General features: G+C 40.0%; 1 long non-coding RNA gene across 1 annotated transcript; it reads left to right on the top strand.

The window, feature by feature from the left end:
* Window positions 1-6,251: 6,251 nt before the first annotated feature.
* On the top strand, window positions 6,252-24,560 carry LOC149123567 (uncharacterized). Its single transcript, XR_016216250.1, has 2 exons — window positions 6,252-6,369; window positions 24,167-24,560. It is a non-coding gene; the product is annotated as an uncharacterized LOC149123567 (long non-coding RNA).
* The last annotated feature ends 933 nt before the right edge of the window (window positions 24,561-25,493 follow it).

Raw genomic sequence — 25,493 nt, 5'->3', positions numbered from 1 at the left:
GTCATGGAAGTCAATAGAATAGAGTGTTCTGGAAAGTGGCAATTTACAATGCTGAGAAGTGAAGAGTGGAAACTGTCAAGTAGTTTGCGTATTACTGAGGTTATTTGAGTACACATGAAAAGCCATTTTAGTGGCACGGAGGAATGGAAACCACATTGGAGAAGGTGAAGAAGAGAGGAATATTTAAAAACAATACGTTAGCCACTCTTCTGGAAATTATATTGTGAAGGAGAGAAGGATAAGTTAATGCAGGGGGTGGAAGTGCTTTTTAAGTATATTTTTATGGATAAAATAAAACCACAACTTAAATGAGCTTACCTCTTAAGTTTTTTGCAAATAGATGATCTTGTCTCTGTCTCCTCTTTTTCTTTCTTTTCCTTCTTTTTAAAGATTTATATATATATTTGAAAGTCAGAGTTATACAGAGAGAGAAAAAGAGGCAGAGAGAAAGAGAGAGGTCACCCATCCTCTGATTCATTCCCCAGATGGCCTCAATGGCTAGAGCTGAGCTGATTCGAAGATAGGAGCCAGGAGCTTCCTCCAGGTCTTCCCACATGGGTGCAGGGACCCAAGGACTTGGGCCATCTTCTACTGCTTTCCCAGACCATAGCAGAGAGCTGGATCAGAAGTGGAGCAGAGAGCTGGATCAGAACTGGAGCAGCCAGGACATGAACCGGTGCCCATATGGGATGCTGGCACTGCAGACAGCAACTTTACCTAAGCCACAGCACCGGCCCTTCTCTCTCTCTCTCTCTTTCTTTCTCTCTCTCTCTCTTTTTTTTTTAAGACTTATTTACATATTTGAAAGGCAGGTTTACAGAGAGGCAGAGGCAGAGAGAGAGTGAGATCCAAAACCAGGCGCCAGGAGCTTTTTCCTGGTCTCCTACATGGCTGCAAGGGCCCAAGCACTTGAATCATCTTCTACTGCTCTCCCAGGCCATAGCAGAAAGCTGCACCAGAAGCGGAGCAGCCGGAACTTGAACTGGCACCCATATGAAATGCCAGCACTGCAGGAGGCACTGCACTAGGCCACAGCGTCGCACCCCGCCCCACTGGTCTCCATCACCACTTGTAACACTATCCTCATTGTCACCATTACAAGATTCTTATTTCAAGTTGGCATCTTCTTTTTATTCTAAACAAGGTGTGCAACAATAGGTTACTCACTGATCTCTTCTTATCCTTTCTTCTCTTCTACTAATTGATTCTTCACACAAAGCCAGTGTGATCGTTCATAAATATAACTTGTATCATTCATGTGCTTCAAATATTTTAATGTCTGTTACTCTTAGCATAAAGACTGATTATTTTCTCCAATTCACAATACTCCTCTGTGATATATCCCCACTTTCTGCGTTGTCCTCATCATCTCGTGATCCTTTCCTGCATTATTTCAAGGCTGGAATAGGAGCATGGAACTCACTAGGGGTCTCTTCTGTGTGTGGCAGGGCCTATCACTTACTGCCCCGTATGGTATGCATTAGCAGGAAGACGGAATCCGGGGCAGAGCTGGGACTTGATTCTAAGCCCATGGGTTTGGCATGCAGGCACCTCAAGTGGCCTCTTGGCAGCTGTGCCAAATGTCTGCTCCCATTTCCCTACTCTGAACTTCAGGTGACACTGTTTTTATTTCAGCCTCCTGAGCGCACTAAGCTTCCCCACCAGACTGGTTCAGGAGGGATTGAATCATGTCTGTCTCACCGAGCAGGCTTTCCCAGGGCCCAGCAGAGCACTGTCTATGTAGCAAGTGTTCAGGGAAGATTTCTCGAATGTATTCATGATGCTTCTTGTGCTTCATTGACATATACGGGAAGAAAGAGGAAGTGAAGGAAAAGAAAAAGTGGGGAAAGCAGAGAAGAGGAACAAAGGGAGGAGTCAAGAAAGAAAGGGTGAAACAAACAAGGAGGGCATCGGTTGCTGCTTTTTCCTGCAGTGATGTAGCCATCAGTGGTGGGTTCTTCTGAGAACACATGGATGAGGGGAGACGGGGTACACAGTGAGGATTTGATTGCAGTGGGGACTGCAGCTTTATTTTGGAATCCATTCTTTTTTCACTTGCGAAACACCCTCAGAGCAAAATACTGTTGTACTGACTGACAAGAGATTACAGTCCTATGGACAATGGCTCCTGGTTGAGGTTCTTCTGAGACAAACTGTCTTATTTCTTTAAGAAGGCAATGCTTTGAAACAACCATCAAATGAATAAAAAAACCTGAAAGACTTTTAGTTATTTTAGAAACAAAGGAACTGGGCAAATAGGTTGAAATCATAATATCTGACACTATTAAAACAGCACACTTAAATCTGGGAACAAAATATACACATTCATTTGAATCTGAGTAAATGATGCCTTGATCGTAACTCATAATCCCAATTTGGAACTTCCCACAATTATCACAACTTTAGATTAGTCAAAAAATACATGATTAATTTAATTATGAAGATATACCATACTTTTTGAAGGAGGGGAAATAGTTTATATACCAAATATATTTTATAGCTGTACTATGTGCAATTATTATTTTTTAAAGTTAATGTGCTCTTTCATCCATTAATGTTAATTTTTTATAAACATATGGTGTTCTTATTTTATTTATTTATTTATTTATTTATTTTTACAATTTATTTATTTATTTGAAAGGCAGAGTTACAGAGAAGCAGAAGCAGAGGCAGAGAGATCTTCCATCCGCTGGTTCACTCCCCATTTAAGTGCAACTCCCAGAGCTGGGCGGATCCAAAGCCAGGATCCAGGAGCTTCTTCTGGGTTTCCCACACAGGTACAGGGGCCCAAACACTTGGACCATGTTCTACTGCTTTCCTAGCCACAGCAGAGGGCTGGGTCGGAAGAGGAGCAGCCGGGACTAGAACCGGCAACCACATGAGATGCTGGCACTGCAGGCGCAGCTTTACCCACTATGCCACAGCACCTCCCCCCTCCAGCCCCAGCCCTGGTCTCCTTTTCTTGTCACAGGTGAATAAGGTTTCTGGTGGGCAACTCCCGCTTGAGACTGATTATTTTGCTATATGCCCCTATTATAAACTGAACAGACCCCTTGAGTTTGCTTACAACTTGAGCAATGTTGGAAAGAGTGGATAATCTCGGTGTTAAACTGTTTAAGAAATGCATGGAGAGACTTAAGGCCTGACAGATGTATAGCTGGTGTATTCTTATAACACAACATTCAAAGGAAAGTGTTCTATATGCCTTAGGATTAAGGGAATGGAGTCTCTGACGGGGGAAAGTTGTAAGCAGGCATATAGGATAGAATTGATCAGGTTTGTGAGCTGGAAGACCACGCCATCACCAAGCCCCTGTGTAACCTCATGCCACTACCTGGCCACACCTATGTGTCCACCAGCCCATCAGGCTAATTAACCACTCCCCTTTGGACGTGGATTAAATGCCAGGGACATGGTGGCCCCAGCCCTTCTGTTTGGCCTTTGCCTCCAGGGCATGTGGCTTTTGGGGCACCTGCCCCATGCTTCCTGGCCTTCATGCGGCTCCACATAGCTTGCTCCTGGCACTCGGTATGAACCCAGATTTCTCTCTTTCAGATAAGGCCCTCACTCTCCTATACATTTCTCCCACCGAATAAAAGCTGAAAAACTTATTAAAAAAGAAAGTGTCCTCAGGGCATGAGAGGGAAGGGCGGCCTGGGGTGAGTGCTTTCTTGAGGAGCGAAGAGGACACCTGTTGCAGTGTCAGTGATGTGGACAGGGAGCAGTCACCGTGGAGGGGCTGCAGAGGGAGCAGTGGGAGCGGTGTCCTCAGGGTTGAGATAGGATTCAAAGGAAGCAACAAAATGAAGGGACAGAGTCAGAGTCAAAAGTAGGGAATTTTGTCAGTGGCTGATCGTGAATCCATTACAAAATGCCTGATGATTTGTCAACCTCAAAAAAGATATTTTCTGGTTTGGCCACCAACACTTTATTTTTTTAAAATCATACACATGAATCATGTATTGTATTTGTTCGGATTTAGAGATACAAATGATGCCAGGATTTTTAACAAGGCTAAATGTAAAATACAAAGAACCTTGACTGTGCTTCAATTACAGAAATAATTGTTGAATATCCCTTTAATTTTGACAATTTATTTTATTTGTTTGAGAGGCAGAGTGACAGAAAGAGAGAGGGAGAGACAGAAATCTTCATCCAATGATTCATTCCCCTTGTGGCCGCAAATGGCCAGGGCTGGGCCAGACTGAAACAGGAACCAGGAGTCTCTTTCCAGCCTACCATGTGGGTGCAGGGGCCCAAGGACTTGGGCCATCTTCTGCTGCTTTCCCAGCTCATTAGTAAGGAGCTGATCAGAAGTGGAGCAGCTGGGATTCGAACCAGCACCCATATGGGATGTGGGCACTGCAGGTGGCAGCTTTACCAACTATGCCACAGTGCCAGCCCTTAATATCATATCCCTTTAATTTCCATTTCATTTTTCAGAACATGAGCCATGAACAGGGATAAAAGCAGCAACTTATTAAACTGTTTGATGGGAAAGATGTGAAAAAAAAAAATTGGTCAAGACTATACATCTGGTCAGGACAAGAAATGATCCCAAGAGGAATTTGAAGAATTTTTATGTACTTTCACTAAATTCCAGGAAGTTTTCTCAGGAGAAATGACGGTGATTGAAAACCACTTCATTTTTGGGACAATAGGAACTTCTGGTCTGCATATGTGACCTCAGGGAGAAATAAATAATTCATATTTTGACAAATCCTAATTACATAAGGATGACTCTGTAGTAAAGTCATAGGGTAAGATGAAAATGGACATGGGTCTTGTTTTCCCTACTTCCTTTAGGACCCAGTGAGGAATAAGTGGAAGCAACACCATGAGTTAGTGTGTTCGTAAGCCCGCTATTTGAGCTCTTTTCTCTGTGTTGATTTATATTCCTGTATGTCACAGGCATTTCACTATTTCATCTCTGTGCACTTGTGGATTTGTATAATATTTCCTTATTAAAGGCAAGAATGTCTCTCACGACCCTCATATCCTGCATATTCTGAAAAAGGCTGGATATTCAAGAATTAGATTAACTTGATAAATCAAAACCTTCAGGTTTTCCAAATTTTCTATTTTTTAAAATACATGAATGATTACCAAGCTTCAGAGGTCAAAGAAAAAACAAAGTATTCAAAAGGAGTTAAGTAAAAACAAGCAAAAATAAATATGAGCCTGTATGTGGTTTGCATCTCTGCCTTGTCTTTCTTTTCCTTGTTAGTCTTGCTTGAAAGGAAAGAATTCAATTCTGAGGAGCAGACAGTTAACATTTTTGAATGTAGGATGACTGTTCCACAAAGAAAATTTCAACCTTCAAATTAACTTGCTCATGGTCTAGCGCCAACAGTACTTTCAAACCAACAGCCTGTCAACCGAGTAGATTAAAGCAAGTTAAAGCTTCGCTGAGATCTTTCTTGAAATTACTGAGTTAAGTCACATAGAGAACATACTCTTAACACTTACACAGACCTCTAATAAATGTCTTTTCATCGTAGTTCTTGTTTTAACGTATCTCCTGCAAATACATTGTTTCCCAGATCTCCTTTATTTCTCAGATACTTCAAACTCTCCTTTGAACCTTGGTGTTGATTTTACATGTTTTTCTCCATGGCCATTGCTCTATCCACTGATCTCCTGCAACCTTCATTTACACAGAAAACATTCAGAAATCTGGCAAATTGACTCTTCTTTAGCTGAAATGGGAGGAAATTGGCTTGTGAAAGCTCAAACTTATGTCTTAGTCCTGGCCAAATAAGTTGTAGTGGAGGCTGAGAGGAAATGAATGAGAAAGAGAGGTCTTTATTTGTTCTTCAAGATTTTCCATTAAAAAACTAGTAAAATATATTTACATTTAGCTTTTAAAGTCTAAGGATTTTCTTAGACATTTGCTTTAGTTTAAAGTTGTGTAGAAATGAAAACTCTTCATGTCTTTCATTCCATATATAGACTGATTTGTTATCCAATGATTCTCTTGCTTTTGCTCTGTTGATCTTAGGGATTTTCTCACTGCCATCCCCATGAAGGAGGAAAGGGCACACAAGGAGAACATTCTAGCACTGAACTTCATGCAGGGTTGAGGGAAGAGGGGAACTACCATCTTCCAGAAGGCCCTTCAAGTGAAACAGCTCACACATTTCCTAATTAGCAAGAGCAGACTCAGAAAGCAAGCAGGCAGGCTTCTGTTTACCTCAGGACCAGGAAGGAGCCCAGCTGGCTTGCCGTCAAAGATAGCAAATGCTATTTATTGCTGTGTGAAAGAACCTTGCCAGATTAAGAGTATTTGAAAAAAAAAATAAAGTTCACAGTGCTGTTTTTCAACCTCTGAAGAAAATGAGTGTGTTCTAGGATGCTCTGGAAGTCAAGGTAACTTTGCGGTTTCCTTCCCTTCCTTATCTACAAAATGAAAATAACAATAGTCGGCTTACAGGACCACAGATGGTTTTTATTAAAGCATTAGAAGAGATAAACTCTAGATTTCCATTTATATTATACATATGCAAAATATAATTTATTACAGTGCTATTATATCAAATTATAAGCCTTTCTTTCTTGAAATAAAATGAAGAGGAGTCATTAAAATTAGTTTGACGAGAGAATATTTTAATAATAAAATGTAAACTGAGAAATTTTCAAAATAACAAGCTACTTTTAGACTTAAATACCTTCTTTATTGAATTAGAACACAAAGAGAAACATTTTAATGTAAATAAATCTTTTAAGGGCTGCACAAAAATTTTGTTTCTAATAGTTCACTTTCTAAATAGACATGTTGCAATAATCAGTTGCAAGCACTGATAACTTTCCTATCCCAGAATTTGCTAATTGGAAGAGACCTCAGGGACGTACAGTGTTTCCCGGGGGTACAGATGTTTCGGACTTTTGGGGTAGGAGAATTCTTCATTTTGCTTTGGTGATGCTTGATCCTTGTATTCAGGGAAACACATCAGGCAGCTTTTCGGGTCATCGAGACAAGCATGTTGCCAGAATATCCCAACACATTTCCAGTATCCCTCAGGCTAGTTGTAAATCTTAATCCACTTTTTCTGAGCCACTTCATTTTACATGTATCAGGGTCAGAGTCCCAGGGAGACCTTCAAAAGCCAGAGTAGCAGACCTGGGAAGATGCTCTTCCATGTTGGTGTTTTTCCAATACTTCATGCAGGTTCTTTCCAAGACCCTTTAAAGTACAATTGGAGAGGGGCTGGTGCTGTGGTGTGGCAGGTAAAGCCACCACCTGTGACTCGGCATCCCATATGGCTCCTGGTTCATGTCCTGGCTGCTCAGGAGTTTGGGCCCCTGTCACCCACACAGGAGACTCTGATGAAGCTCCTGGCTCCTGGCATCAGTCTAGCCCAACCCTGGCCATTGTGGCTATTTAGGGAGTGAACCAGTGGATGGAAGATGTTTCTCTCTGCCTCTTCCTCTCTCACTGTAACCCTGATTTTCAAATAAAGAAGTCAATCTTTTTTTTTTTTTAAAGTGCACTTGAAGGCTCTCTGTAAAACTTCATGGCAAAGTTCTGCAGAGATCACTTCTCTATGATGAGATTGAGGAGATGAGGCAATGAAAGTAATTTCATTGTTCTACATTCTTGTATTCCTCGAAGAATTCACAAGAACACATTGGATTTGTAGTGTCTAAAATAAGACAAAAAATTTCTATTTGGTGTCTTTCCTTGCTGTTCATAAGACAGTTTAGAGAATATTTTCTACTCTGTAAAGTATCTCTTTCCATTTTTAAACATTGAAAGAGCACCATATGCTGCTCTGGGGGTGTTACTCTTCTGCACAATTGTAGCTCCCCCACTCTCTGCTGCTTGTTAGCATCAGACTTTTATGAGCAGGGTTTTTCTTTCTACTTGATTTTCTTATTCTTTGTGTCTTTTTCCCTCTGTCTCCCGTGTTACTCTGTAATTTCAATAAAATCTTCCCACATCATCATACATTGGTGCAGATATACTGAAAAATAGCAAGATTATGACAAGATAAAAAGGATTACACATTTAAAACACAAATGACAAAATACATTTATTCTGCATATGACATTTACAAATGTGAATGTGATTTTTTTATTAAGGGATAGCAGATGAGATGAAGTCATTTCTAATAGTAACAAAAAAATATCTATTTTGAAAATTGATAGTATCATTTACTCACAGAAAACCAGTAGTTTGCTGTAATAAATTAAAACTTTTCTGTTAAGTGGTGTACAGACTACATTCTTTGGAGTGCTTTTTTTGTTTTGTTTTGTTTTGTTTTCTTTTTGTACATGTTTCTTCACCAAAGTCTTTCTTCCCATGTAAATTCAGATGGGAATTAAGTTGAAAAGAGACTCAGTGTACTACCAAGCCACTCCTTCCCAAATTGGGCCAACTTCTCTCTTCTTTGAATGTATTGTTGTCATAGAAACATGTGTTCCAAGTTGACCTCTTGTTTTTCAGGGGAAAGATAAACATGCCACCCACTGTAGGGGCCGACTCAGGCTGCTCCCCGAGAACTGCCCCTTCCCAGCTGCAGGGCCCAGCATATGCGGAGGAGCGGATGAGCATCTCCCCATCCTGTTGGCAGCGACAGGCAGAGACTGGGTGCCAGGTGAATGAGGGCTGGAGCTTCAGGAACCCTTTCCTATTAGGCCACATCCTGTCTGTCTGTCGGGAGCACAGGAATGTTTCAGGTCAAATAAAGAGCAGTCTTATGCAATATAACCCCCAGGATTAATTTTTTGAAAATAACAGCCGGCAGGCCACCTGAGGTGAAGAGTGAGGAATAAAATCTCTCCAGCTGGACTTAATGGGAATATGCTACCTGTTATAGATGAGATTGCTGTAAGGGAGGTAAATGTTAGGGCTTATAAATTCTGCAGACTACAAATGCTTGGAAGACACCTTAGGTATAGAGAGCTAAAATCTGGGTCCCAAATCACAACAGCATTGCATCTAAGATACACTGAATCTTTGTGTGGCATTTTTTAAAATGTACATTGCTACTGTAAGTTTATATATTTATTAAAGATTTATTTATTTGAAAGGCAGAGTTACAGAGAGGCAGGGAGAGAGAGAGAGAGAGAGAGAGAGAGAGAGAGAGAAATTCTCCTATCCTCTGGTTCATTCGCAAGATGGCTGCAACGGCCCAAGCTGCGCAGATCTAAAACCAGGAGCCAGGAGCTTCTTCTGGGTGTCCTATGCAGATACAGAGGTCCATGGACTTGGGCCATCTTCCACTGCTTTCCCAGGCCATAGTCAGAGAGCTGGATCGGAAGAGGAGCAGCCGGGACTCAAACGGGCACCCATATGGGAGGCCGGCACTGTAGGCAGCAGCTTTACCTGATACACCACAGTACTGGCCCCTGTGTGACATTTTTAAAAGGACCCCCTCTGTGAAGATGTTGCTGGATACCTTTGTGTAACGCATTTGCTGCATATCGCTTGGATATCTATATTTGTATATCAGATATCTTGACTTAAATGTTTCAGAAACATCTTCATACCTAACACAGAACGTTTGATTTCTTCCAGAAACCTTTTTTCTCCTTTTCTCATTTCAGTAAAAGGAAGCTCAATATACATAGTTGTTTAAGTCAAAACCTGTGGTCATTCTAGAGCCCTTCCCTTCTCCTGGTGACTCCCCAATCCCATTTGCCACATAGGGACTGTAAGAAATTCTGTGACGCTCATCTCCAACACACTTTGTGAATAGCTCTCCTCAGCTGTACCTCTAGGCCCCATCCAAACCACCACTGCCTCTTATTGGGCCTGCAGCTGAAACTTCTAGTTGATTTCTCTGCTCCCTTGTGTTTTGCTATCATGGTCTGCTCTACATACAGCAACCAACATGTTCTTTTACAAAGCCAACTAAGCTAATTCATTTGCCCACTATAACGTTAAGTGTCTTCCAAATAGTCTTAGAATCAAAACAACGTCCTTATTATGGCCTGAAAGATCATGTATGGCCTGCCCCCTGCCAGACTGTCTATGTCCCCTTCACACAGCCCTGCCTTGCTCCTGACTCACTGTATTCTGTTGTCTTCTCCCAGCTACACCAGAGTGCTTCCTGATCAGACCTTTGTATGTACCAATCCACTGCCTGAACTATTCTTTCCCTAAAACTTTCACCACATTCAGTACTAACAATATCTCTTTGGAAGGGGCTTCTCTAGCAAACTTTTTATAAAGTAGATAAAATTAAATTAAGTTAAATAAAATATTTAAAAGGAGAAAACATTTTCCCAGGTACTATGGTATCAGCCAGTTGATTTCCTCTGTAGCAGTTACTGCAATCTAATACCTACTAGAACAGTGACTTTGTGGTTAACACATTGCTTGGAAATATGTGGAAAGCATCAATTAAGCACATAGATAAATACTCTCACATATACACACACAAATGCAATATCACAAGAAGACTAATATATTTTATTCCTGCTTATCAGTAATGTCTTTCAGTACACTTTCTTTCTGATGCTTACATTTTAGTCTACTTGCTTCTTCTGGAATGTAGTAGAATTACAACTTAGAATGCACAGGGAGAAAATGAGTTAATTCACAGCTAGTTTTATACAGTTGCTGGGTGCTAATCTAGCACTCTAGATCACCAGTCTACAAAAGTTCTTTCCCAAGAAACATCTGAATTGTTGTTTTAAAGAAGATTTAGAAGTGTTTTCCCTCCTTGGTTCGGCATCAAAGAGTGAATAAACATGTTTGGACTTACTGGAAGCTGCAGGGCATATGTATATAGATGAGTACGCTACACTCTAAAAACTTGCTCTCAGAAAATACACACATAACGTCCAAGCAGAACACACCCTGTACTGAGCTCAATTAGCTCCTGGGTGGTCCAGCACCAGAATCTTCACAATGATAGTTCAGTGTATTCTTCATAGCATCTTCAAGCCAAAGAAAGCAAAGTTTTAATCATCATAGTATTACACTGACAGTATTGAGTGTAATATTTCACTTCTGAGTATCATCAGTATTTTATTTAAAATAAAGGAAATATGTGTTTAGGCCATAAATTTAATTTAATTATTTTTCTGTAGCCAGTGATAACAGCTCTACCTAGTTGTGTGTTGGTTCTTAGCAAAAGCATTTTCCTCTTCATCTTCTGAGCAATCCTTACTTCAATCTAATTAGTTTTGTTCTGCTATCTAAAATGTCTTTATCCTTTAAATTATATATTTTTGCATTTCCTTCTTCATTTTAATGAGATTCCATAAACTGTACATATTTGTAGCTTATTTGCACCTCCTCACCCCTTTTTATCACTCTTTATTAGATGACTTCAAGAATCTTCGATCCAACCTACTTAAATGATTTCTCTGCCATGTCTCCTGCTAAAGCAATCTCCATTTTTTCCTACACAATTCCACTCTTGACTAACCTAGTCATTTAAAACTTTGTTTCTCCAAAGTCTTGGCAGTTTTAAGGTGAAGCAGCAAAATGCATGTGTCCTGAAGAGAGGACCCTGAAGGGCTCCACTGTGGGATCCTTGCTTCCCTTTCCACCAGAAAAGACCCACTTGGTCAATTTTAAATGGGGGAATCCTTAATAATAGTGTTTGAAGAAACTATTTTCACTCTAATTTTAAAAGTTGAAACATCATCATTTGACTTATGACCTGAGCAACCCTGGACAACACGAGGTATGGACCAGACAGAGGATGGCTTTGCACACCTGTTACTGTCAAGGAACTTGGGTCTATAATGCAGCAAAGTGTTTATACTTCCCAGATGTCTTGAAAATTGGTCTTCGGAACTCAGGCTGTGGGAAAAGCTCAAGTTCTCCCATGCGTATGACTGAGATTCTTTTTTCTAAAAATAACTGGATCATTGTCTCTAAAGTGGACTATATTCCTTGACACTTCATTACATTTGCATGAAACACAGATCTATATTTAGGACCTTCATGCCTTTTACTCCTGACTCTCTGATTTTGATTATATTGTCCCCTAAGTCTAGCACTGGGAATCTCTGCTTTTCATTTTAGCCATGGCCTTATCAAATATCATACTCATTCCTTCAGGTTTAATTAAAAAAAATCTCTGTCTTTCATAGAGCCTTGAATTATACTATCAGTAAAAAAAACAATTATTACTTCTTCTCTATTGCATGTCTTGCACTTTGATTTGATGCTAAAATCATCCTGTCTCTGCTTACAGTTTTTGCATGCAGTTCCTTGTAAAGAGCAGCCTTGTGTCTCACATGTTAGTATCACCTCTACCCCTACCCCTTCACTTCAGCACCTAAAATAGTTCCTTGAATTCAGTAAATAGTTACCATATTACTGTTTGGGATTTGTCAGAAAAGTAGGTGATCAATCAAGGTTCTTTTTTTTTTAAATCATCATATTTGGAGAGAGAGAGAGAGAATATATTCCATCCATTGGTTCACTCAGCAAATGGTTGTAACAGCTAGGGCTGGGCCATGCTGAAACCAGGAGTCAGGAACTTCATCTGGGTCTCCCACATGGGTGCACAGGCCCAAGGACTTGGGCCATCTTCCACTGCTTTCCTAGCAGCATTAGCAGGGAGGTGGATGAGAAGTGGAGCAGCCAGGACTCAAATTGGTACTTCTATGGGATGCCGGTGTTGCAGGTAGTGACTTAACCTGTTACACCCAATGCTGACCAGGAGTGAGTGACATCTTAACTGCTGTACCAAATGATCCTTTCCTCACTCCCATCCCCAAAGTTATTAATTTTAGGCTTCATAAGCCAATCCAGCCTAATTTAAGCAGAAGCACTATTTATTTAAAAACATTTAGCACTTGGGCCATCCTCCACTGCACTCCCTGGGCATAGCAGAGAGCTGGCCTGGAAGAGGGGCAACCAGGACAGAATCCGGCACCCTGATCAGGACTAGAACCCTGTGTGCCGGCGCCACCAGGAGGAGGATTAGCCTGTTGAGCCACGGCGCCGGCCACAATTCCATGCATTCTTAAAGGGGAATAAAGATGTTTATTTCCTATTTGCCTTTATGTGTATGATCTGTTTACTTTCAATTCTATCAGAATTATATCAAAATTTAGTTGCAATTCAATCCCAAATGCAACACTTTTATTGTATAAAGTAAAATTGCCCTGCTCTTAACTTACTTTATGCATACTTCTTCAGCCACACCTTTAGGATTTCTTTGGATAGTTCCTGTTTTCCACCAAAACTGCTTACTGTTGGTTGATACAGTTATGAAACAATACCTATTTTATATGATATAAACATTACCTCCTCCTTATAACACATCTCTTTTCTACACTTCCTCTCTAGCTAAGACTCTAAATTCATCTACTACTTCTTCATAACTGTTGATAAACCCTGGTATAAATTTACCAGTATGGGGACCAGCACTATGGAGTAATAGGCTAAGCCTTCTCCTGAAGTGCTGGTATCCCAGATGGGTGCCAGTTAGTGTCCCGGCTGCTCCTCTCCTGATCCAGCTCTCTGCTTGTGGCCTGGGGAAGCAGTGGAGGATGGCCCAAGTGCTTGGGCCCCTGCACCTGCGTGGGAGACACAGAAAAAATTTCTGGTTTCTGGCTTTGGATAGGCTCAGCTCCAGCCGTTGCGGCCATTTGGGGAGTGAACCAGCGGATGGAATACCTTTCTCTCTGGCTCTCCCTCTCCCTGTGTGTAATTCTACCTCTCAAATAAATAAATAAAAATCTTTTAAAAAATTTTAGAAAATTTACCAGGACACTCTTGTGCCTTCACCAACAGTGTTTTATTTGTAAAAATGAGTGACAACAAAATGTTCCTAGTCTGTTATGTAGAAGAAATTCTAATCCTTTTGCAACAGTTTCATGCTCTCCCATCATCCGAAGCTTACATAAAAGCTTCTTTGGAAGCTTATATAAAATATTCTCCAAGCCAGAAATGTGGCCCTTGGTCTAACTCCATGACATAATGATCAGGGCCCCTAAGTAGCCTTTTACTAAGTAGTTTCTCTCATTCTTTTACTAAGTGACTGGGTTCATATAATACATCTTCGAAACTCTTGAATGTATTGAAATTGAATTCATCTCAATAAACCCTTGTTGAGATATGAATCAGACTTTCCTAGTCTTGGGAGTATGTACTATATATAAGAAATAAATCTCTACCTTTAAGAAAGGCATGCGGTAATGGGAGATGGAAGGAATGGCATGCACAAAAAGTTCAGGAGCTTGAAAAGGCTTTCAGTGGTTAAAGAGAATTTTAGGCAATTTGCTTAGTAAGCTAGATGTGGTTGAAAGAGCATGTACAGAAGAAAGCATGTATGTTCGTGCATGCATGCCAAAAATGTTCAGCAGTAATTTAGCTTTAATCCTGCGGGTAATGGGAAGCTGTTGGGGAATGCTGAATGGGAACATGACATGATCAGACTTAGATTTTACATATATTAGAGAGATCCCTTTTGGCCACAGGTGGAGGAGGGTAACACTGGAAGTAAGAAGATCAGTTGAATAAGATGCTATTGTGCTAGAACATGAAAGAGATGATAAAAATGTAGCAACTAACTGAAGATAGGTATGGAAGTAGAGTTTTTTATTTTTTTGCTTGGGAGAACAGCTCCCTAATGAAGAAAGGAAGCCAGAGACAAAATTTCAGTGATGAGTGGAAAAAACATAACTTCCAGTGAGGTGTTTTATTGTTAATACCTAGTAGGCAATAAATGCATGGGTCAGGTGCTTTTCAGAAATCTCTCAGGTAGAGATGCAATGTTGAAGGTTATCGCCCTATAGGTTTTGAAATTGAGCTTTCCTAAGGGAGATGGGATAGATTCACAAGAGATCTGCAATTCAGAAATATAAATTTAAACAGCAGGTGGAGCCAGCATTATGGCGTAGGGGGTAAAGCCGTCGCTTGTGATGCTGGCATCCCATATGGGTGCCGCTTCTTGTCCCAGCTGCTCCACTTCTGATCCAACACATTATTAATGACATGGGAAAAGCAGCAGAAGATGGCCCAAGTACTTGGGTTCCTGCTGTTCTAGTGGGAGATCTTGATAAAGCTCCTGGCTCAGCTCTGGCTTTTGTGGCCACTCGGGGGGAGTGAACCAGCAGATGGAAAATCTCTGTCTCTGTCTCTCCTTCTCTCTCTGTAAACTTGACATTCAAATAAATAAATAAATCTTAAAAAAATTAAAGAGCTGGTGAAGATTTTCAAGCGAGTAAATCTGACATGTAAGAAGATAATCAAAAGCAAGCTTCATAGAAATCCAGGGTACAAAGGGAATAATTAAGAAGTCATCAGGGCCGGCACCGTGGCTCACTAAGCTAATCCTCTGCTTTGCGGCGCCGGCACACCGGGTTCTAGTCCCGGTTGGGGCACCGGATTCTGTCCCGGTTGCCCCTCTTCCAGGCCAGCTCTCTGCTGTGGCCAGGGAGTGCAGTGGAGGATGGCCCAAGTGCTTGGGCCCTGCACCCCATGGGAGACCAGGAGAAGCATCTGGCTCCTGGCTTTGGATCAGCGCGGTGCGCCGGCCGCGGCGGCCATTGGAGGGTGAACCAACGGCAAAAGGAAGACCTTTCTCTCTCTGTCTCTCTCTCTCACTGTCCACTCTGCCTGTCCAAAAAAAAAAAAAAAAAAAAAAAAAAAAAAGAAGTCATCAGATTATTTATCATCTCTGTTAATGTTGATTAAATAATATTATGTGAATAAAAGAAGCAGGTGAAGATTTTTTATTTTTTGAAATGAGAGATAGAAAGAAATACAACGTTCTGGAGGAGTTTATCAATGGTGGATACTAAACAGGCTGAAAGGACAGGTATAGTGGCTTCCTGGTGGTATGACTTATGTCCTCATTCCTGAAAATGCTGAACCTCTGGTAGTCTCTGGTTGAGATTGCTGTAAGTGTTCATTCACAGTTACAATTAGACATGAATACTAAGAGTGACCAAATGATTCATCTCAATTCCATATGTATTTTACGCTGCCTTCACTGTATTTAAGAAGATTTTACTTCTTCTGTTGATGGATTATCTGTGCCAAGATGGTGCCCCATCTTTTCACCTACGGGATGCTGCACAAACTTTTCCAAAATTCCCAGGTGGGAGCTACCTCTTATTATCCAACTGAATAACACTATAAGCTCTGGTAAAATACACCTCCTTTGGGAACCAAAATTTCTCTCCTGTAGGACCAAGAATTATGGAGACAAGGTACCCAAAGTTCCCCAACTGCTCTTTGAGAAGGATATTTAGAGAGGTCACTCCTCTGAACTATCTCTTGGTTCCTAGACTGACATGTATTTTCCCTAGTGGGGACATAACACCATACCCAGGACTTTGATTTAGTGTGTAGATGGCATCCCTGCGGGGCACATCCTATCCTTACAGACTATTTTATTCAAGCTAGTGCTTCAACTGTTCCTTAACTTATCCGCTCCATTGTTCCGGCATCTGGAACTTGTCCAGGCAACGACGCTGTGAATGCAGAATGGATACTGGAGGAGACAAACAATGAGAAATATTAGCGTGGCTCTGATATCACTGCAGAAGCTGTAGTTACCTCCACAACTTCTTCCTGGGGAGGAGAGAGAGAGAAGAAAAGAGAGAGAGTAGAGAAGAAATATCATTTCTCAGCCTTTTGATTAAGATCAAGTGTAGGGGCTGGTATTGTGGTGCAGCAAGTAAAGCTGCCGCCTGCGGTGCCAACATCCCATGTGGACACCGTTTCGAGACTCGGCTGCTCCACTTCTGATCCAGCTCTCTGCTGTGATCTGGGAAAGCAGCAGAAGATGGCCCAAGTCCTTGGTCCCCTGCACCCACGTGGGAGACCTAGAGGAGGCTCCTTGTTCCTGGCTTCGGATTGGCTCAGCTCTGGCCATTGCAGCCATTTGGGGAGTGAACTAGTGGATGGAAGACTTCTCTCTCTGCATTTGCCTCTGCCTCTTTGTAATTCTTCCTTTGAAATAAATAAATAAATCTTTTAACCAAAAAAGATCAAGTGCAGTGGAGAAGAGAAGAGAGAGGAGAGCAAGAGAGAAGAGAAAGAAGAAAATAGAGTCACAGAAGGACTGCGGAGGACTGCTCTTTGAAAATGTGTAGAGGACTTGTGTGAAGTGGGGGGTGCACCCGGGCAGCCCTGGAGGCATCCTGATATGAGAGGGACATTTGTAGCGTCAGATGCTGTGTCTTGATTATTCACAAGGATCACACCAAGACCATGTTCACACTAAGCTCTGTCAAGGTTAGAGCCCAGCAGTGATAGAGCAGGGCAGGTGCCAGGGCATTTCTGTTGAATGAAGGATTCCTCCGATGGAAACTATTTGCTTTGAAGCTCCCCACGTGGCTGAGACTTCCTTGGATCTGCAGTGTGGTCTGGGGCTCCTGCTTTCTCCTTTCTCAGATATCAAACCTAGTCTTGTTGACTCTACCCTTTCTCACTCAGAGGGACTTTCCTCCAAAACTCGCTTGCTGGCATCTTCTATCTGGAAGGCCTTACCTGACAGAAAAGGTAACTCTAAAATCTTTCCTGTGTCATTGAACTAGAAATTGTACTAATTTTGCCAAAAAGTTGAAAACAATTAAATTCAGAAACATTAGAGATACTTATTTCAACCTCATGATTTCCAATGAATCCTTGATTTCTTTCAAAACACAGGATAGAATATCAAGGAACCACCCCACAGGCATGAATTCAAGTCCAATAAGTAAACAAATTTTAGTTACACAGTGAATACTTTAGTTTTTTAATATTTCTGTAGAAAATAATGCCAGATGAGTTTAATTCTGAAGTCTTGTGCTAACCTTCTGTGGGTAAAAATAATGAATAAAAGGCAGATTTAGGAAATTAAATTCTTACACAAAATCCTCCTTTAATTTCCCCTCAAACAAAATCTTTTGTATAGTTTTGGCCAAAGTGTAAACTTAAAGATTTATATATTCACTAAAAACTGTCCCTGAGGTTTAAAAGCTTCAACTTCTTGAAAAGAATATACTTAGATTTCTAAAGCCAGCCTTAATTAAATTTTTTATCTTATCAAAAATTTATTAAAGTGTATATCAGGAATCAGAAGATATGAATATGATTAACATCCATTGAGTGCTATTAATAAAAAAATCAATAGCTAGCTTATGAAATTAAGGTTTCTATTCTACTCATTGATTATTCTAACTCATTGTCATCTTAGAATATTCAGAGTATGTTTCTGATGTAACATTAAGGAGTTAATTCTAATATTTAAAGTATGGTTGAATATATATTTTTCTATCCTTTATACTTATGGTCTTTTGAGATTGGGAATGTCCTTTTATTTTGAATTTATGCTTAAGGATCCTTTCTATTTCAAAAAGGAGATGTACAATTTGGGACATGCTCAATCGGACTTGCCCCAAATGGTGGAGTTAGAATCGTGCCAGGGGATTCCAATATAATCCCATCAAGGTGGCATGTACCAATGCCATCTCACTAGTCCAAGTGATCAATTTCAGTTCACAATTGATCATAATGATAGGTCTAAGAGTCAAAGGGATCACACAAACAAGAGTAGTGTCTGCTAATACTAATTGATAGAATCAAAAAGGGAGAGAATGATCCAACATGGGAAGTGAGATACACAGCAGACTCATAGAATGGCAGATGTCCTATATAGCACTCTGGTCTCAGAATCAGCCCTTAAGGCATTCAGATATGGCTGAAGAGCCCATGAGAGTATTTTAGGCATGGAAAGCCAAGACACTCTGGGAAAAAAAAAAGAAGACGACCTAAACAAAAGATCTCTGCAAGTGAGATCCCGGTGGAAAGAATGGGGCCATCAAAGAAGGAGGTACCTTTCTCTGAAGGGAGGAGAGAACTTCCACTTTGACTATGACCCTGTCGGAATAAGATCAAAGTCGGTGAACTCAAAAGGCTTCCATAGCCTTGGCAACTCATGACTAGAGCCTAGGGAGATTACTGACACCATAAACAAGAGTGTTAAATTGCTAACTCAACAACAGGAGTCACTGTGCACTTACTCCTCATGTGGGATCTGTCCTTAGTGTGTTGTCCAATGTGAAGTAATGCTATCACTAGTACTGAAACAGTATTTTACACTTTGTATTTCTGTGTGGGTGCAAACTGATGAAATCTTTACTTAATATATACTAAATAGATCTTCTGTATATAAAGGTAACTGAAAATGAATCTTGATGTGAATGGAATGGGAGAGGGAGCAGGAGATGGGAGGGGTGCGAGTGGGAGGGAAATTATGGGGGGGGGGAAGCCATTGTAATCCATAAACTGTACTTTGGAAATTTATATTTACTAAATAAAAAAAAGAAAAAAAAAGTTATCTCAAAAGGTAAAAAAAAAAAAAAAAAAAAGTGGAAACCCTGATTATGTTCCTAACCACAGAAGACAATTTGTTCCTTCATTGTTAATCCTTTAATGCTTTTTTTACCTCAACATTCTTGCTGCCTGGAGCCTTGTTACCCAAGTAGTCCACTTAATATATAGCTACTGCAGTGATCCATCTTTCGTAGCTCATGGTCTGCCTCCACGTCTCACTGAAGTACTGTGCTCTCTTCAGTCAAACTGAATTATATGATAACCTTCACCTGGGATCTTGCTCCTTTGAAAATGGCTCTCTTCTCCTTGACTTAAATCTTTAGAGCGTTTTCTACTCATTCCAGGTCTTGCTTCAGGGAAATATGAGGAAAATGATAACTGAACTGTAATTGAGGGACTTGGATTTTAATCCTGCATCTGCCGCTGACAAGCTATGCACATCTTGGCAAGTGCTCACCTCCTTCTGCCTCAGTTTCCTGTTCTGAAAAATGGGAAGGCATGGACTTAGTGATCCCTGCACCAGCAGCATCAGTATCATCAAGGATTTGTTAGAAATGCAAATTCTTGGGCTCCCCACCCCATCCCAGCTTTACTGAGCCAGGAAATCTGATGAGGGTTCCAAGAAATCTATGGTTTTGACAAATCCTCTAGGTGACTGATTTTCAATGAAGTCTGAGGACCACTGGAAGAGCAATGTCCAGGGCTCCTCCTCCATAATGTGGTTTAAAATCCTTTTATGCCTTCAGTGCTGGTGCTTTCACATCATTTGACTTTTCTCCTACTAATCATATCTTCAAACTAGAATTATTTTTTTAATTCATTAATTTAATTATTTTTACCAGATGATTCCCTGAAGTTTAGAATTTCATCTTACTTATTTTCATGTCAAGGGCAGTGTTTATCCCAAGAACTACAGTTCTGAGAGATGCTTAGAGAATATTTGAACATTTAAAACTTCATGAATTTTAATTTTCATTGGAAACAAAAATAATCAGAAAACTATTATTTGATGAAAAAAAAAAGTAAGCTAGTCCTGGAGCATAAATGAAGACATAAGAAGATTCAAATGCAATTCTTAGGTACGGAGTGGCAAAGCATCTCCCTGGGCTTATGTTCACAGAGCAGGCTACCACGTGGAGGGAAGAGCAGCATGAAATTGGTTAACTAAAAGTGACCCTTATCCTCAGCATATTCAACTGAGAAAGATTCAAGTTGGAAAAGGATTGACTTACATCCTGATAATGTGCAACATACAAAGATGTAAGGAGTAATCATAGTACAAGCTGTTAAACCTATGAAAGAATAGGAGGAACAACATGCTATTTAAGCCCCTTAAGACAGAATTCTAAGGAAAAGAATGACATTTAATGAACATAAAGAATAGAGTGTGTTGACTGTTAGAAAACTGCATTGAGACTAGTGTTGTGGTGTAGCTGGTGAAACTGCCGCCTGCAATGCTGGCATCGCATATGAGTGCTGATCCATGTCCTGGCTGCTCCAATTCCAATCCAGTCCCCTGCTAATGGTCTGGGAAGAGCAATGGAAGATGGTTCACTTGTTCAGGCCCCTGCCATCCATGTGGAAGTCCTGGATGAAGCTCGTGACTCCTGGCTTCAGTTTGGCTCTGCCCTGGCCTTTGCAGACACTCGGGGAATGAATCAGCACATGGAAGATTTCTCTCCCTCTTTCCATATCTCCCTATGTCTGTGTAATTCTTTCAGATAACTAAATACATCTTTAAAAAAGAAACTTAATATGTTATCCCTCTTAGTATTTTTTTATTTGTTCTACTTAATACTTTTGGTTGAATACTGTAATCAATACACAATTCTTCTTAAGTGCTGAAACTTAACTGAAAAGTGATCGCTGTTAAATATAAGAGTGGGAATAAGAGAGGGAAGAGATGTGCAATTCGGGACATGCTTAAGCTGACTTACCCCAAACGGTAGAGTTAGAAACATACCAGGGGATTCCAATTCAATCCCATCAAGGTGGCATGTACCAATGCCATCTCACTAGTCCCAGTGATCAATTTCTGTTCACAATTGATTATAATGATAGGACTAAGAACCAAAGGGATCACATAAACAAAAATAGTGTCTGCAAATACTAGCTGATAGAATAAAAAAGGGAGAGAATGATCCAACATGGGAAGTGAGACACACAGCAGACCCATAGAATGGCAGATGTCCTAAACAGCACTCTGGCCTCAGAATCAGCCCTTAAGGCATGCGGATCTAGCTGAAAAGCCCATGAGAGTATTTCAGGCATGGAAAGCCAAGACACTCTGGCAAAAAAAAAAAAAAAAATCCACCTAAATGAAGATCTACGTGAGTGAGATCCCAGTGGAAAGAACAGGTCATCAAAGAAGGAGGTACCTTTCTCTGAAGGGAGGAGAGAACTTCCACTTTGACCATGGCCTTGTCTAAATATGATCAGAGTCGGTGAACTCAGGGGACTTCCATAGCCTTGGCAGCTCATGACAAGAGCCTAGGGTGATTACTGATGCCATAAACAAGAGTGGCAATTTGTTAAGTCAATAACACAAGTCACTGTGCACTTACTCCTCATGTAGGATCTCTGTCCTTAGTGTGCTGTACATTGAGATTTGATGCTATAACTAGTACTCAAACAGTATTTTTCACTTTATGTTTCCGTGTGGGAGCAAACTGTTGAAATCTTTACTTAATGTATGCTAAACTGATCTTCTGTATATAAAGAGAATCGAAAATGAATCTTGATGTGAATGGAAGGGGAGAGGGAGTGGGAAAGGGGAAGGTTGCAGGTGGGAGGGACGTTATGGGGGGGAATCCATTGTAATCCATAAGCTGTACTTTGGAAATTTATATTCATTAAATAAAAGTTAAAAAAAAGAAAACTGTTTCATTTACGTGAATCAAAAATTATAAATTATAAATCATTAAGACAGGCCATGCAGAATGATTTGGTGATAGCCATATTGTTGGTAGAGAAGTTATTCTTTTTCTGAAGTTGGAGTCAATGCAGACTTGGGCAGCTAACTAATGAGACTCTGAGCCCGAGTGAAAGCAGAGCAGGCGATATTCTTACCTAAGACTCCTTCTCTCTTAATGATCGTTGAGAGGTCTTTTTACATAACATAATGCACTTGAGATCCATATATGTCATTAGTATGTATCAGTAGCTTATTCATCTGTTTATTTTTTGCTAGGGACTATTTAATTGTATGGGTACATAATATTGTATTCATTCATCTGCTAGAAAATAGATATGTGGTTGCTAGTATGAAAAACTGCTATAAACATTGAAATACAAGTCATTGTAAGGATACACACACACACACACACACACACACACATAGTTCCTGGGTAAATAGTTGAGAGTAGACTGCTAAAATATGGTAAACTAAATTTCATAAAAAAATAACAATATTTTGTTCTTTGAAAGATACTTGAAAGCATATAAAAAGGCACCTCACAAACTGGGAGATGAGGCAAATAATACATCTGATAAAGAACCATCCAGAATATATAAGTAATTCTTATGACTCAAAATAAGACAGTTTGTTTTTTTAAGGGGAAAATTATTTAATGTATACTTGATCAAAGATATATGATTGGTAAATAAACCATGAAAAAATGCTAAACAACTAGTCATCAGGAAAATATAAATGAAAACACATACAATAAACATTAAAATTTTGTTAAAATTTCTAATTTAAAATGATGATGACGTCAAACATTGGCAAGGATTTGGAGCATTCAGAACTCTACTGAACTACTGGTGGGAATGAAAAGTGCTAATACTCTGTGTAGAGAAACGTTTGACACTTTTTCATACAGTTAAGCCTACACTTAGTGTTTTTATTTGTATAATTTGGGCAAAATTTTACATTCTCCAAATTCTTTATAATCACACACACATACACACATTTGCATGTTATCCATTTTTACTAATTATTTGTAGAATATTGTAGATCCTACTGTTAATACAATGAACAGTCACTAATTCAACTTTTCTTCAAACTGCATACTTACTAGGAAGGATAATTTCTGACTGCCAAAGAAGAGTTTGTTTGTGTGCATTTTAATCAAATATCGGGGGAAGGGGTATCATATTTATTTGAGAGGTAGAGTTACAAACAATGAGAGGGAGAGACAGAGAGAAAGGTCTTCCTTCTGTTGGTTCACTCCCCAGATGGTTGCCAGAGCTGGAGCTGCACCGATCGGAAGCCAGGAGCCAGGAGCTTCTTCCAGGTCTCTCATGTGGGTGCAGGGGCCCAAGCACTTGGGCCATCTTCTTCTGCTTTCCCAGGCCATAGCAGAGAGCTGGATTGGAAGCGGGGCAGCCAGGACTGATACCGGTGCCCATAAAGGATGCCAGCGATGCAGGTGGAGGATTAACCTACTGAGCAATGGCGCTGGCTCCCACAATTTAAATTTCACAATGTATATTCAAAGACAGAGACAACAGCATTATTTTAAAAAAAAACAAAATATTTGTATTACATTAGAAATAAAATCCTTTGGAAACATACATAATTCTGAAGAAAAGTTTTAGTTATCAAAACTTAAAATAACTGAGGGTGTACATGATTATTAAAAATATTTCTATAGGCTAAATGAGCAAAAAGTTTAGAGATCAATGCTTAGCCCACCCAATCTGGGTAAGAGATGCCATTTTGAAGTTATTATGCTTCCTTCTATCACAGAATTTGCTATATAATTGTTTGTTAACAGTCTATTTATTTGTTTGCTTCCTCCACTAAAAAGGATACTTTTGTTAACAGTCCTGTTTTGTGCAAGCCATCTTGAGATTTTGCTAGTGAAAGTTTTTTTGGCTGAATAAACAAATGAAGTGAATTGTTTTGGGATGCTGATTTCTCAGTGTTAGTGTTTTGGTGCACCACCATTTATGCTTCTATTCTTCCTTTTGAACTTTCAGATCTTCATGGAAGGAAATCAATAATGTTTTATGGTAGAAAGAACGCTGTGCTGAAACTGGATGGAGTCCAACGGCTGACAACAAAACAGCTGCATGACTCTAGGCGAGCTGTAAATTCCTTAGACCAAAAATTCCCTTCTTTGTAAAATCAAGGATGAATTTTTAGATTTCTTCTTGCCCATGTTATTTTCTTCATTTCTTTTTTTTTAAATTTTAAGTTATACAAGTTTTATGTATTTCATATGTGCATATTTAGGAACAAAGTGATATTTACTTTCTTAAATATCTAAATAATGCCTTGACTCATAAATTGTTTTGCCATTACTAGGTAATGATTGTAAAACTCTAAGCACACAGAAAAAAAGAGATAAATATAAATATATGACAACTGTCATTGCTGTTTTATCCCTGAGTAAATGATTGTACTGTATCAAGATGGTAATTGTAATTTTACCTTAGTATCATATTAATAGACAAGAATAGATCTTAAAAATTATGCCTATTTGTTTGGTGCACTAATCTTTTTTTTTTTTTTTTTTTTTGACAGGCAGAGTGGACAGTGAGAGAGAGAGAGAGAAAGGTCTTCGCCGTTGGTTCACCCTCCAATGGCCGCCGCGGCCGGCGCACCGCGCTGATCCAAAGGCAGGAGCTAGGTACTTATCCTGGTCTCCCATGGGGTGCAGGGCCCAAGTACTTGGGCCATCCTCCACTGCACTCCTCCACTGTACTCCTGGGCCACAGCAGAGAGCTGGCCTGGAAGAGGGGCAACCAGGACAGAATCTGGCGCCCCGACCGGGACTAGAACCCGGTGTGCCGGCGCCGCTAAGCAGAGGATTAGCCTATTGAGCCGTGGTGCCGGCCTGGTGCACTAATCTTACTAAATATCTTGGACACAGGGTAAGGCTCATAATGTAAAAATAATGTAAAAAATTATTCATGAGTTAGTATATCTCCTTATCCATCAGTGATCTGTGAATTTAAGAAGTATTTACTGAATATTATGTTCTAGTCTCTGTGTCAAACACTGGGGATCCAGGCAGAAATTAACCTGCTCTAACTTTGACAAGTTGAAAAGTTAGATTTTGAGCAAAAGACTCTAATAGATGTGTAAACCAATCCCTACAGAAAACATTTCTTGTGCTATAATATTGAAATTGAAAATTGCCTTTTACGTGAGTCCTCATTTCCTGCAAAATACAAATGCCTAACAAGTATATTGAAAAATGCTTACAATCAGTGATCATCAGGGAAATGCAAATAAAAATTTTAATGAGATATCTTCACATAACCTGTCAGGATGGCTCTCGTTAAACACGCACAACAACAA

This window comes from Oryctolagus cuniculus, chromosome 11 (assembly GCF_051225735.1).
Source record: "Oryctolagus cuniculus isolate XC-2025 breed Fujian yellow rabbit chromosome 11, ASM5122573v1, whole genome shotgun sequence".
Taxonomy (NCBI): domain Eukaryota; kingdom Metazoa; phylum Chordata; class Mammalia; order Lagomorpha; family Leporidae; genus Oryctolagus; species Oryctolagus cuniculus.
The sequence above is the reverse complement of the archived record's forward strand: the minus strand, read 5'-3'. Positions and strand labels throughout refer to the sequence as shown.